Source organism: Cupressus sempervirens, chromosome 2 (genome assembly GCF_028749045.1).
Source record: "Cupressus sempervirens isolate cs-2001-9-10 chromosome 2, ASM2874904v1, whole genome shotgun sequence".
Lineage (NCBI taxonomy): Eukaryota > Viridiplantae > Streptophyta > Pinopsida > Cupressales > Cupressaceae > Cupressus > Cupressus sempervirens.
The window spans coordinates 332,302,790-332,317,396 of record NC_143119.1 but is presented as its reverse complement, the minus strand read 5'-3'; positions in this window follow the sequence as shown (position 1 = coordinate 332,317,396).

Here is a 14,607-nt window from a genome sequence, read left to right as displayed (position 1 = left end):
TATCAAAAGGATTAGGACAAACTGAACCAAGTGAAAATGAACTCTTGGGTGCTACCATTTGTGCCATTTTCTTTTTCATTTCCTCAAATTCTTCTTCCATAGGAGCATGCTTTTGAATCTTTTTGTCTATATCAAATTTGTAAGGGACCTTAGCACCTTTCCTACTAAATGTTGAAATAACACATCTTTGTTTTGTTCCATATATGCTTCTACATATTTTTGAAATTGTGGATCTTGTTGCATAGCCATGAAATCATAAGAATGGCAGTCAATGTTCAAACTACCACCATACTGTGAACCATGAAAAGCATTTTGTGAATATTTTCTTGAAACTCTAGGAGGTGTTGGTCTCCTATAATCATCATGCCTTGAAGTTCTCCTTCCTCAAGGACTAGGGGATGGTGAAGGTGTTCTCCAATGTTTTCCATTTCATGGACTCTCAAGAGGAGTGAGTGGAGGAGAGTTGTTTCCACCACCAATGTGCACATTGTTAAATTGAATGTCAAGTTGTTGAGCCATGAAAATATCTTGTGCTTCTTGATGGGCTTTTCTTTCAATCTTAATCATAACTTGCATTTCCTCCTCTAGGCATCTAAATTGTTCTTTCTTCTTAGCTTTTTCTTCTAGAAGGGCTTTCTTCTCACACTCAAGTGTTTGAAGTCTATCATTCACATAACCCAAAGGTGTCACGAGTAGTTTACATGGTCTTGAATGTCTAAACTAATTACCAATAAATGTTGCATTCACACAAGCAATAGAAGGCTCACTAATTTGATCATCATGTTGGGGTTCTTCTTGATAGGCATAATGTTTACTTTTCTTAACCCTTTGATGTGCATCCAAAGACCTATCCTCACTAAGGGGTGAGGTTGGTCTACTTCTACAAGTGGGATCACTGCTCAAAAGGTCAACATAATGCTCACTACTTCAACTCTTCTTGTGTGGAGCTCTTGTAAAACTCATATCCATATCCAAATGAGGTGATGCTAAGGGTGTAATCAACTCAATAAGATCACCATTAGGGTTAAACAAAGCTTTAGGAATACTAGCAGTAAATTGAATAGACATGGGTTCTTTTCCCTTACATCTTTGACGAGTTTGAACTAAAGGTAATTGTTTAAAGATGACTTGAGGTTATTTTCCTTGACCCACTTGATATTTTATTGTAACTAGCATGAAATAAAAGGTAATAGTTGATGGGATAACCCTAAGAAACTTTGGTACCAAACTAGGATAGTAAAAGAACTCACTTATCCAAGAAAGAGATGATAAGATAGAATTTTGCAATAGGCATAAACCAACACTACCAATGAGGTGCCCACAACTTTGGGTGAATACCCTAGCACATATGGACTAGGAGGATGATTTACCCAAACTTTAATTAATTGAAATTGAATTTTGATTAAAGTGGATGGACAAGAGATTACTAAGACTCTCGAAGCATAATATCAAAGAATCCAAAGGTATATCTTTCTCAACAAGGACGGTCTCTAACTCACCAACTCCAAACAAGGTCACTTATGAAATCAAAGACCACTAATTCAAGAGGTCAAAGTACAATAACCCAAGGTGCAAAAAAGCTTCTAACAATGGGGTAAGTAGCCTAATTTGAACTGGATCAACCTAGGTAGATTGGAAATAATAGGACAAAAAAGCAGTTTGATCATAAAGTCTTGACTTAAGAACTCAGATTTGTCCATTTTAAATGTCCAACTAGGTGTATCAATATATTCTCAATCATGAACTAGACATGCAAGATAGCAATCAGGGATTTCAAGAAAATGTCTTTAAACAATGAGCAAAGGACAAAGCAACCTTGCACATGAACAAGAATAATGTTGTAGTATCAATCTAAACCCTAGAACCACTACTGTGTATGTTCTCAAAATGTTTTCCAATCACTCACATCATCCTAGAAAAGAAAATTTGGCAACACTATGGTTCTTAGTAATGTTCAACTCTACAACTTTTTCAATCTAGAGTGGTAAAAATCCAATTCTGACGCACCAGGGTTTTGATATATTAAGAGAATTTAATCAATCAGAGATACTGAGCAAATTTGACAACCCAACAAAAGACTACACCCATGAGGATTTCCCCCACAAGTACATTTATATAATAGTTGCTACTACCATGTCAAAAATGGTTATTACTACTTGAGGTTCCATCCATGTGGTTGACCCAATAAAGGGAGTGTCCATTATGGTTTAACACCCTCTAATCAAGGAAAACTCACAAAGTTGTACCACATGGGGGCTTGGTGTGGATTCAAGGGTTCCAAGTTTCTAATGTGCCCAAAAGGGAATAGAGCATACTCCTCTAGCCTCTTCACCTTACCCAAACATAGCAAACAAAATTCTTTGGCATGCTAATTTGAAATCACCTCACCAACCTTTTGGAAAAAAGCCAATAACAAACACCACGAATTTCAAAAGAGAAAGTACTAATAGATGTTGAGGACAAATCCAAGCAAACTTGTGAGATAATGACAAATATCCTTCCCTACCTACAAGGGGATCTGTCGTCAAGAGGAGCTTCGCATGTAAAGCAAGTGAATGAAGCTCAGTCTCTCAAGATCTCTCAAATAGTGTTCAAAGGGCCTAGTTACTATGTGAAACACAGATGCATGAAAGCAAGTCTAGGTCCAATTTTAGAGCACCAAATAAAGTGTGAATCTATGAAAGCATGTAAAAGCACTCAAGCCAAACACATGAGATGTTCATTTTAGTTACAAATCCAAATGTTATAGAGATCCAACAAAATACTTAGTAATCCTTGCAACGCATCTTTTCTCTATTGTACCTTTCATTTATGCTTGAACTCTCACTCGCAACGAACAAAGCAACAAGCAAAACAAGCAAACACAAGATATGCAATATATATCCAACTTATGCAAAAGTAGGGTTAGATCTAAAAATTTGATTTTTTAAAAGTGATAATAATCAACAAATAACTCAAATGAAAGCTCACATCATGCATTGATCCTTCATCTCTAACTATCTTCCATTGGTAAAGCCTTAATTTCTGTGACTGCCTCCCAAACAATAATTTCCCTTTTAGTTGGCCACTTGCATGCTTTAATCATTTCTAATTCACCAAAAAAATTATGCCACCTAGCGTCTGTGGTTGCTTTCCCCTCCATTATGAATCTATACATCTCATTTTCAATTTTAAATAGAGTATCAATGAGTTCATTGATAGTAAACTCATTAGTATCACCTTCAAAAATTGATGCCACTTGTGGTAAACTTACAATATTGTCAAAAGAATTAGACCATTCATTCCAATCCTTTATTTGATTATCAAAATTAAGAATAGAAAGGATTAAAGAATAAAAACCATCAACCAATACTCTCATCTTATTCTAAATAGCTGTCAACTTTCTTAAAAATAATTGTAACAAATCCTTTACTCCATCCATATCCTCTTTGACTGTGATGACCCTTTCAGGAAGGTCTGGCTTTTTGGCCAATAGAGGTATCAACCTATCAAAAAATTGCATGTATGGATCCCCACTGCTGGAAAATTAGGTCTGGCCAAGCTACTACCTCTTTTTACACTTGTTCAACTGTTTGTAAATTAGTGAATGCATAATATGAATCTTGAGAAATTCTCTTCAAGATTCCTACCCTATGATTTAGCATGCTCTGCATTACACCTCTTTTTAGTTCACCATTGAATTTAGGGATTTCACCCTCCAAATTGATCACTAGTGTTCACACTATTACCCCTGTGGGTATATCCTCTATTTGAATCTCCACTTCAATAGTGGACCTAATTTCTACCACATTCCTTTATGCAGGTTCTACCTCTATTGTAGTTTTGAGTTGGTCTTGTAGAGATTAAATTTCCTTTTCTAGGCTTTGAATCTTTCCTTCCAACTCTTCTACTCTCTATTTTTGGCTATTTGTTACTCTTTCACTGCAATTCTACAACACATGATAGATATTAGGAATTCTTTCACACCTTAATCATGCAAGGAACAATTCTTCAAAGTCTCTCAGCTCTCAGAAATTCTTCCAATTTTGAAAACAAGCCATAGATTTCAAAAAATCTAATGATCTAGGAAATGACTCAGTTTCAATCGTCTAGGTTGGTAGTCAACCCAATCAAAGTTCTCCACGTAAGCCACCCTTTCCACTATTGGCAAGTTTTACTGGACCTACTCGTCTTTGGACATGTGTCTATGGTGGGTCTTTTCTAAATTTTCTTTGGTTGCCATGTCATGTGCACTAAAGTTCATGCAAGTTCCCATAGCAACATGGTGCCCACCATTGATCTAAGAAGATCTTATGGAATCAATCAATATGAATCTTCTTCTGAGTGTGAATCCTAGTAGTATGTGACATCAGACTAACTTGACATGCTTGCATGGTCATTTATAATAGTTAATCCTTTTGGTGCTACTTTTTAAAAACAAATCCCACTATGTTTTTCCTTTCACAGGAGGTCACTATGTCGCAACTAGTGAAGTTCTTAAAATTTCCAATGGTGACATGGAAACCATCATATTTTTTGAAGAAATCTAGCATCATGAAGTAACACACATTCATTTCATGGTTCACTCTTTACTATGCCTAACACATCTGGCGTTCCATAATGATGAGAAGGCTTAAGGCAAAGGATTCTATATTGAAGCCTCCTCCCTCTATTGTCATCTAGCTTCTTCCATTAACTTTTATTTGGTCACACTTCATTCTTCCTATGGTTTTCATGTTGTGTACACTAAAGGTTGAGCAAGTTCCTATAGTGACATGGCACCTATTGTCGATCTAGGAGAGATCTGACAACTCCAATCAACATCTCTCCTTTCCTAAGTGTGAATCCATGTGACGTATGACTTGATACCATCTTGACATGTTGGTAGGGCTCTCTATGACTTGTGGTTCCTACAATGCCATCTTTTAGTTAGGTTCCACTGCATTTTAATTTCATGAGGGATCACCATGTCGTTACCAACGAAGTTCTCATAAATTTTGGTGGCAACATAACTATCACTGTGACTCTATAAAATTCTAGCATCATAAAAAAAAAAGCATGTTCATTCCATGGTACCTCCTTTATTGCCCCTAACACTTCTGACATCCCATCATGCTAACAAATCTCATTTATGATAGACCAAAATCCTAGCACCCATACTTACTTTTAAACCTGCCATGTTTCTCTTTTGCAGGAGGTTGCCATGTCATGTCTAATAAAATTCTTGCAATTCTTGGTGGTGACATATTGACCACCGTTGATCCTAAAAGATCTGATGGCATAGGTAGGGTATATTAAAACCTTGCTACAATTAAACTGGGTCCTAGAGGTCACTATGTCACATGCTATAAAATGAATGCAGCTTTCTATAGCAACAACATGACTATCATAGATCTTAAAAGATCTAATGGTAAGGGATGTTTTGGGAGATTATGAAGCAAATATGAAAACTCTTTAAAAGGTTCCCAAAAAATATACTTTTTCAAAAAAAAAAATTCCTGCTCAATTTATAAAGTAAAGGCACATGACCAAAAAGGGCTCAGTTAGAGAAAATACTTTGTTTAATTAGGGTTTTTCTTAGGGTTCATCAATTTAGAAAAAACTAAACCTTAATTTGCATATAAAACCAAGAACACTCTCAATAAAATATACTCTTAAAACATGAGGTAAAAACATGACCAACAATGGCTCTATCTAGGGACGATGAATATGTAAGATTCATATGAGGACTCAGAATCCCTAGGAGAAGCAAACCACAATCTTGACCCAAAAACTTTCTTGACAACTCTGAGAGAGAAACCACATAAGAAAAGAAATATACAAGGGCTATACAAAAAGACATAAAGGATTTACATAATATACAAGAAAAACCCTAGAGTATTGTCCATGGAAACAAAGATATCTTAAGAAAAATACCTCTTCAAGAATTGCCCATGAACTGGCAATTCAAGAATACCTCCAATTAAATCCTTTAGAAAATATGAATCTTTACCATTTTTATCATGAATATTATATGGGCCAAGCCAAATGGGGTGAAACTTACCATGCTTGCCTTTATCTTCCATTCTAACATTCCACATTAGCACCATATCACCTATTTCAAATTTCATCTTAATAGCCCTCTTGTCATATAGATGTTTCATCTATGACTGCAACTTTGCATTCTGAATAGAAGAATCTCTTCTTGTTTCTTCCAATTGTAGGATATCATCCATCTTGAGTTGCATTTCATCAATAATATCATCTTCATAAATTTGAACAAATTTATACATCTCCTTTAAATTATTCTATGGAAGTCTAGCCTATATGCCATAAACTAAATCAAAAGGAGCACATCCAATGCCCTTTTTCCTAGTAACCCTATTAGCCCACAGAGCTAATGGCAATTTTGAATCCCAAACCTTCTTGTTCTCTCCTAAAATCCTTTTAATAATTTTCAATATGCTCTTATTTCTTGATTTTTCTTCAACATTCCCTTGGGGATGGTAAGGTGAGGATGTGCACTCTGTAATGCCATTTTTCCTACAAAATTCTTTATATTCTTTAGATCTAAAACACATAGCATTATTAGTTAAAATTTTCTATGGGCATCCAAACCTAGTTATAATGTTATTCAAAATGAAATTTGTCACTACTTTACTTGTTGCATTATTAGTAGGAATCGCTTCAACCTACTTAGTAAAATAATGAGTAGCTACCAAAATCCAAGAATGTCCACCACTGGACTTGTTTGGAATTTCACCAATGAAATCAATTCCCCACTGTTGAAATGGTGCATGTACTTCAACAGGTCTTAAAAGTAAATTTCCATAGAACTTTAGCTTTCCACCAAATCTTTGAGAAGCATCACATGTTTTAACAAACTCATGGGCATCTTTGAAGAGTGTTTGCCACCAAAAGCTAGCTCTAAGAATTTTGTGAGCTATGGTCTTAGCCATGTAATGACCTCCACACACACCCTCATGCATCTCTTAAAACTTTCTCAGACTTAATTTCATCTACACACTTCAAAAGTACCCCCTCCATATCCCTCCACCATAATTGCCCCTACACTATAACATACCTTATAGCCTACAATTTTAGGGATCCTTTTTTATTATCTATTAATCTTGGTGGGGACTTCATATTTTGCAAATAATAAATTACACCTCTATACCAATTAGAAGTGTCCATGTCACAGATATTATCCCTACAATTATCATAAACTATTTGATTTGATTTGCTTCTAAATTAGCTTATGTCATCAATTTGCCCAAGCCTTGACCTCTAACTAGTTTGGTGATCTGAATATCAATATTAAATTCTTGTATTCTGTTAATCAACCTACACCTTCTACCAAATACCTCTTGTTGTGAGAAGATGTCCTTAATAGCAATAGTAGGGACAAATACAATAACAATTGCTCCCATTAGATAACACTTGAGGGCCTTCACTCTTTTCACCAGTACATATGCTTGTTTCTCATTAATATCATACTTTAGTTCTGCTACCTATAATGATTTGCTAAAACATGCAATGGGTTGTACATAACCTCCATTTTTTTTTAACAACACTACAGCAATTGTATGAAATGAAGAAAAAGAAAATATATGTATTGGTTTATCATAATTAGGTGCCCTAAGAATAGGTGCATCCTTAATAGCTTGCTTAATCTTCTGGAATGTAAAACTAGGCTCTCCATCCCACTTTATCTAAAATCCCTTCTTTAACATCTTTGATAAATGTCTACTAATTTTTGCAAAATTAGTGACAAACCTTCTAAGAAAGTTGATTTGACCAAAACATAACTAAATTCCTTTAACACTTTTAGGCTTCTAAATTTTGTCTATTGCTTCTACCATTTCAAGGTCAATCCTCACTCCATGTTTACCAACTAGATGCCCTAGCAACTTACCCTCAATAACACTAAAGTTAAACATTCTAGGATTCAAATAAATACCATACTTAAGGGCTATGATAAATACTTTTTCTAAATACATGCAGTGATCATTCTCATCTTTGGAATAGGTAGTTAAATCTTCTTGATACACAGCCAAGAATTCATCAAGAATATTAGTAAAAGCCACATCCATTGCATGTTGAAAATTAGCACCAACATTAGTAAGCCCAAAAGGCATCTTGACATACACATAAGTACCCCATGGAGTAGTAAAAGTAGTTTTGAACTATTCTGATTCTTTAACAACTACTTTATTGTATCCTGAAAATTCATCACCAATCATGGACATAAGTTCAAAACCAATGACCTTTTGCAGCATAGCCTCAATATTTGGTAAGCAATAATTATCCTTTAATGAAGATATTTTGAGATTCCTAAAGTCAACTCACAACCTTATATCTCCATTCTTCTTTCTAATATGGACTAAGTTAGGTACCCAAGATGAATGTCTAATAGGTTTTATGATCCCTGCATCTCTTAACTTCATTAGTTCCTCTTGCATTTTGGGGGCAAGAGTTGGATTAATTGGCCTCTTTTTCTATCTAAAAGGCTTAGCATCTAGTCTCAGTGGGATTTCATGCTAAAATAAGTCTTCTCTATAAGCCTTAAGGTCATCATAAGACCATGCAAACACATGTCTATATTTTCTTAACAGACCAATCAAACCATGTCTTATTTTAGGAGAAAATTTCTTACCAACTTACACCTTCTTAGGTGTCTCTTTAGTTCCTAAATTTATCTCCTCCGAATCCTTAGCATTATATTCCTTAGTATCCATTTTGGACTTGTCCTGATTATCAAAAATAGTTTCTAAGACAACTAATCCCCTTGGGATTTTGTTAGTTTTCAATTGTATAACTTCTTGTCCAAAGATAGTATCTTTTGCATCTATGTTTTCTACATAGGTTGCACAATCAACTTCCTAACCTGACAACATATTCTCACAATTTAAAAATCTCAAAATGTCTCTATCATCTTCAAAGACTTGCCAATTCTAGACATTGTCAGGAATAGAGGGCCTAGTTTGGACTTCAACTTTGGATATACTAGCAAATGTAATGTCATCAGGCTTTATTGCTATATTTTCTAGAAAATCTACCATCTTATTGTTAGTCATATCTTTCTAAACTATCCCAAATGCATCAAAATATTCAATCATATCCCACATAGCATTTATGTATTATTTCAATGTTTTATTTTTTGACACATAAATGCTTCTCACCTAGGACACAACCAACTCAAAATCCCCTATGACATGTAAGAATTTTATCCTATTATTGTGGGCTAATCTGAGTCCTAATAGCAAGGCCTCATACTCTGCTATATTATTAGTACAAGGGAAACTCAATGTAAAAGAGAATTTGTATGTTAACCCTATAGGAGAAATCAATAAAATACATGCACTAGACCCATCTTTCTAGTAGGAACCATCAAAAAAAGAGTCCACAAATCACCTTTGTCTATCTTTGTATCAACTTCTACTTCTATCTATGATTTATGCTTAACTTTTTTCAAAATCAAAACCTCAGCTCATAATGCATTAACATCTATATCAACAAAGTTTGTCATGTCATCCTTTGTCTCTTCTTTAGTCATGTATACACTCTTAGGTTCTCTAACTACCTTTACTTAATTCCCATCAATTTGGAAAATGGAAAATGACAAGTCACATTGTAAACTCACACCCATGGCGGCACTCCATTTTGTAGATAACAACATGCCATATTGAGGTGGAATATCTACAACTAGCACACTCATAGTCAGTTCTTTGTCAAGATAAGTTGTCAACTTATATGGCAAAGAATTAATAGTACTTATGATGGACACTTCTCTTCTGTCCATAGCACAACATCTTCCTTGAGTAGTATTAACCTTTAGGTCCAATCCCTTCATTTTTTCAAATGGCATAATAGTATTGGAAGCACTAGAATCAATCATGTAATTTTTTAATGTTTTACCATTAACAAGGACACTCAAGAAAAATGGTTCAACACTTCCTAAACACTGATTCACAGAACTATCCAAAAACATTTGGGGAATTTGAGATACAACTACTTTGGTTTCTTTTTCTTTTACCTTTTCTTTACTACTTTCCTTAGGAGTATGACTTTTATTACAATCATATTTTACTTTTTTATCGATGCCTCCTGCCCATGCTATGGCTTTATTTTGGTGTTCAAGGATTCTTATTAATTCAAACAAAGGGACCTTGATAGTGATCTATGATAAAATAGAAAGCATATCTACAAAAGAATTGGAGGGAACATCAATAATCAAACCCTTTTCTCCTTATCTTTATCAGAAATACTTACATCACCTTGGTGGTTCTTGTCATCTGCAATGAGAACCTTTGATTTCTTCTCCTCCAAAATTTTTGGAACATTATTTTGAAGCTCAAGAACCTTCGGATTGTCCATCTTCTTTGGTCCCATTTCTTGTTGGTAACTTTGACCTTCAGAGTAGGAATCTCTTTAGGCTTCACAACTTCCTTTTTCTTAGGATCACCCTTTTTAATAAACATACTAGCCACCTTGCCACTATCAACTTTTTGAGCCATATTTCTAGTCTATACCTGAGCTACCATGTTGGCAATAATCTGATCAACCTCTTCTCTAGAATTCTTCCTTAATATTAGTTCTTCTTTGGTAGTTGTCATGTTACACACATTATCGTCAACATCACTTTCATCAAAAAATACCAGTTGTTGCATATCGTTCTAAAACTGCCTTTGCTCATTAACATCTCTGTCATAATCCTTACAATCAAAATAATCATAATGTGACTCAAACATCTTGCATCCTACATCATCACTATTTTCTTCACACTCCTGCTACTCTTCTACCTCAGTCTAATTTCCAAAACATGACAAAGCTACTACACAATATTTGGGAGCATGGGGCAATTGACAATCAACACACCATGTAGGTTTAGCAGTGAACTCAAGATCATCTACCACATTTACAGAATTTCTAGATAAGGGATCAGGGGTGACCTTATTATTGATAATCTTTATAGGAGGAACACTAGGCTAGCCATCTTTCCAAGTAGTATTATAAGGGAAATTATGCAACCTATTCTGCCCACTAAAATTGGATTGATAAGGGGTCTTATTTTCATTGAGATTTCTATTAGTATTAGCCTGAGGAGGATTCAAACCTTTTATGGCATTTAAAATTTGACTCATCTCACTAGGCTCTTTCTGTCTACCACCTACATGCTTGTGTTCTTCCTTTCTACTTCCCTTGTTCCCAAACAATCTAGGATCATCTCTTTTTCTTTCTAGCCTTCCTGAGATTCTCAAATTATTTTCTATATCTACAACAATTCTAAAAGCATCTCTTAAGTTCCTAGGTTCCTTATCCCTAAGTTGGTATGCCATTTTACCTTCAAAAGAATTTAAATATGTAATCATACATATCTTGTCATATTATTTCCTCGGCATCAACTTGAAATTTTTCACTTTTGACACTAGTAGACTTGAAATCTTCTAGAATAATGTCCCACTAGGCATGCCAGAAATTGTTGTCACAAAGTTTGCACCCTTGTCCAAAGTTTTTACCTAAGGAAAACCTTGTGAAACATGGAAACAACCTCCAAGCTATGGGACTCGAACTATGAGGTTGAGTCTCTAAAGAAGGCCACCTTCTTTTACTATTAGGGTGCATCTAACTACACTTGGAAAAGAAAAGGGAGAAGGAATGCATAGAAAGAAAATCTAACTACTCTAACCTAAGGGGGTGATGCACCAAAATAGAGTGTTCAAACTAATCTCTACCCATACATGCACTTTTGAACCATCATGACACCAAAAGATATACACATTTAGACTTATTTTAATCTAATAATCACATGTAGATCAGAAAACCCAAATAAATGATACAAGGAAGAAGAGAATTCACTTATATATAATTTATAGGCCCAAAAGAGATATAGTTATACAAGATTGCAGATATCCACATTACACTAACGAGAGGAAAAATAGGTCTTTGCACAATGCATCAATGTCTGAAGAGATATAGTAAAATGTCATATAGGCTCAGAGGGAAAGGGAATTTATAGTGAATTTGCAGAGCAATATCAAGAAAAAAGAGAAGAGTCAACTCTAACAAAATTTACAAAGATTGCCTTTATAGCTTAGGCATAACTAAGATATTTCTTGCCATAAACCAAACTCAACCAATACCATTTAAGATTGCAGATAACAATCATGCAGATCTAGAGAGGATCTGATCTTGGCATAGATTCAAATACAATGAAATCCAACAATTTTTCCAAAAATAGAGTCTTGAGAAGACATAATGGTGTCATTAAATCACTCTAACCAAGTAGATGGAAAAACTAGAGGTGCTAGAGTGTTTTCCTTCGTTCACTAGGTGCAACATTTATTGGAAAGTGATTGGAATCAATCATGAAGATCAGATCATGCAAGAAAATATTTCTCCCTTCATTTCTAGGTTATGAATTAGCAAAGTCAATAGGTCAACCTAGTCATGCAACCAAAAACCTTCATGTGGACCAACTGTGTTATTTCTTTTTTGCCACCTCATGGAGTCTTCACACGTTTGACTACCATATCACCTACTAACTACACAAACCCTCCAACTTAATTGTGACTACCAAACTAACTGCACCTACCAAATTAGGTCTATCAGGACACATGGTGAATTCTCACTATGTCGATATCGCTAAAGATCGACCAACTTCCTATAGTGACATAGAGAGAGGCATTAATCTTCCTTCATCTGATGGTCACAAAAAATTGTGACTCCTTTCAATGCACCAACTAATGGAAACATGGTCCTACCACATTGTGACCCACAAGGAATAGACCCACCTACCACATGTCAACTCATCGCTCTGTCGCTAGGAATAAATATCGTGCAACTTCCTATAGCAATAAAGTGAGAGAATTTGATTCTCTTTCATCTAATGGTCATTTTCCAATCTATCTGACACTAACCCACCACAATGCAACCCACAAGGAATAAACCCACCTTCCACACATCAATTCATCACTTTGTCGCTATGAATAAATATCGTGCAACTTCCTATAGAGACAAAGAGAGATACATTGATCCTCTTTCATCTAACAGTCCTTTGCCAACCTATCTGACACTTCGTCCACATCATGATGTGGCCCACAAAAAGGGAAAGGCCCACCTTCCATGCTTCAACTCATCATTTTGTCACAAGGAATAAATATCGTGTAACTTCCTATAGCAAAAAAGTGACCACTCTTGATCTGCTTGCATTAAACGGTGAAGGGTATAAACTGAGAACATTGGCCCCATGACCTAGACACATCTGAAGCTTGGCTAATGAAATTCCACCATACACCATTTGAGTCTAACTCACCAAAGAAACTTGGACCCACATAGACATGTGGTGTGATGTTTCTATGTCGCATGAATTAAAGCATTCACATAGAGATAAGGCGATGACTGTAGATCCTAGGATGATCAACATTTGGGAAGATGTACAATGAACTAATGCATCAAATGAAAGGACCCACCTTACACATAGCATGATGTCACTTTGTTGCATGAAATAAAGAATGCACAACTCTACATGGTGACAAAGGGATAATCGTGGATGATGAAGGATCTAATGGTGAGTAGGGTACACTGAAGGAACTGGCCCAAACAACTTGCACAATCATTTTATATAAAATATTTTTGTGCCCTACTTTATTTGAATTTGAATATGTGACCATTACCCTATTTAAATTCAAATAAGGTAGTTTTGGAGGAAAGTCAAAAATGACCAACAGCTCACAACAAGAATCTATGTCTCAAGATCCTAAAAGTATTCTACCTCAAATGTATTAAGTATACAAGGTAATATCTAATCCCAGGGGAAAACAAGACATGTAAGAAACCTAGCATGCATATGGGAACATTTCATAAAATGAGTCAACTCCATGGTTACCCAGGCAATCTTTCAAGACCTCGACCCCCTAGTGACTCTATGTGGTATCAATGTCCTTTCTTATGGACAAGGCATACTGATAAAGTGATGTCACAACCAAGAATCCTCTCTACTCCCATCCTAGATTGTACTAGAGCTCAAGGCATAGGTGGGGTATCAAACTAACTCTTGTTAATTCATTTTAACCCCATTAATGATATTTTTATCACTTGTTAATACAGCTTATAGTGAGTTACCAAGGCAACCTCCTTAGGGCTATGGCCCCCATTGCAAGCCACTTCCCAACACGCACATAGATTACCTTCCCTAAGCTCATAAAGGTACATCTCATAGAATCAACAATAGATAACAGATGGAAACCTTCAAGGTTAAATTAGAAAACCACAACACATGAGCTTACATAGAAATATTGGTTCTCATCATGAAACACATGAGTTGAAACATTGGTTGGGAAAGAAATAATTGGGAAATAATTTTGACTAAAAACATCACATAAAAGTCATCATAAAATCAACTACTTCCTAAGCCTCTAGCAAATATTCTTATTTGACCAAACTATGACGTTTCCCCAAAACCCATCACCAGGTAAAACACATCATAAAAGAACAATTAAAACATGAGTAGTTTTCAGCCAAGTAATTATTCCATTATCATCCCCTAAAGTTTTTTTGAGTAAAAAGTGAAGTATTTGTTTGCCAAAGTTCCCTGGTAGATATGGTTTTCACATCTAATTAGATCAAGTACAATTTCTAATCTCGTAG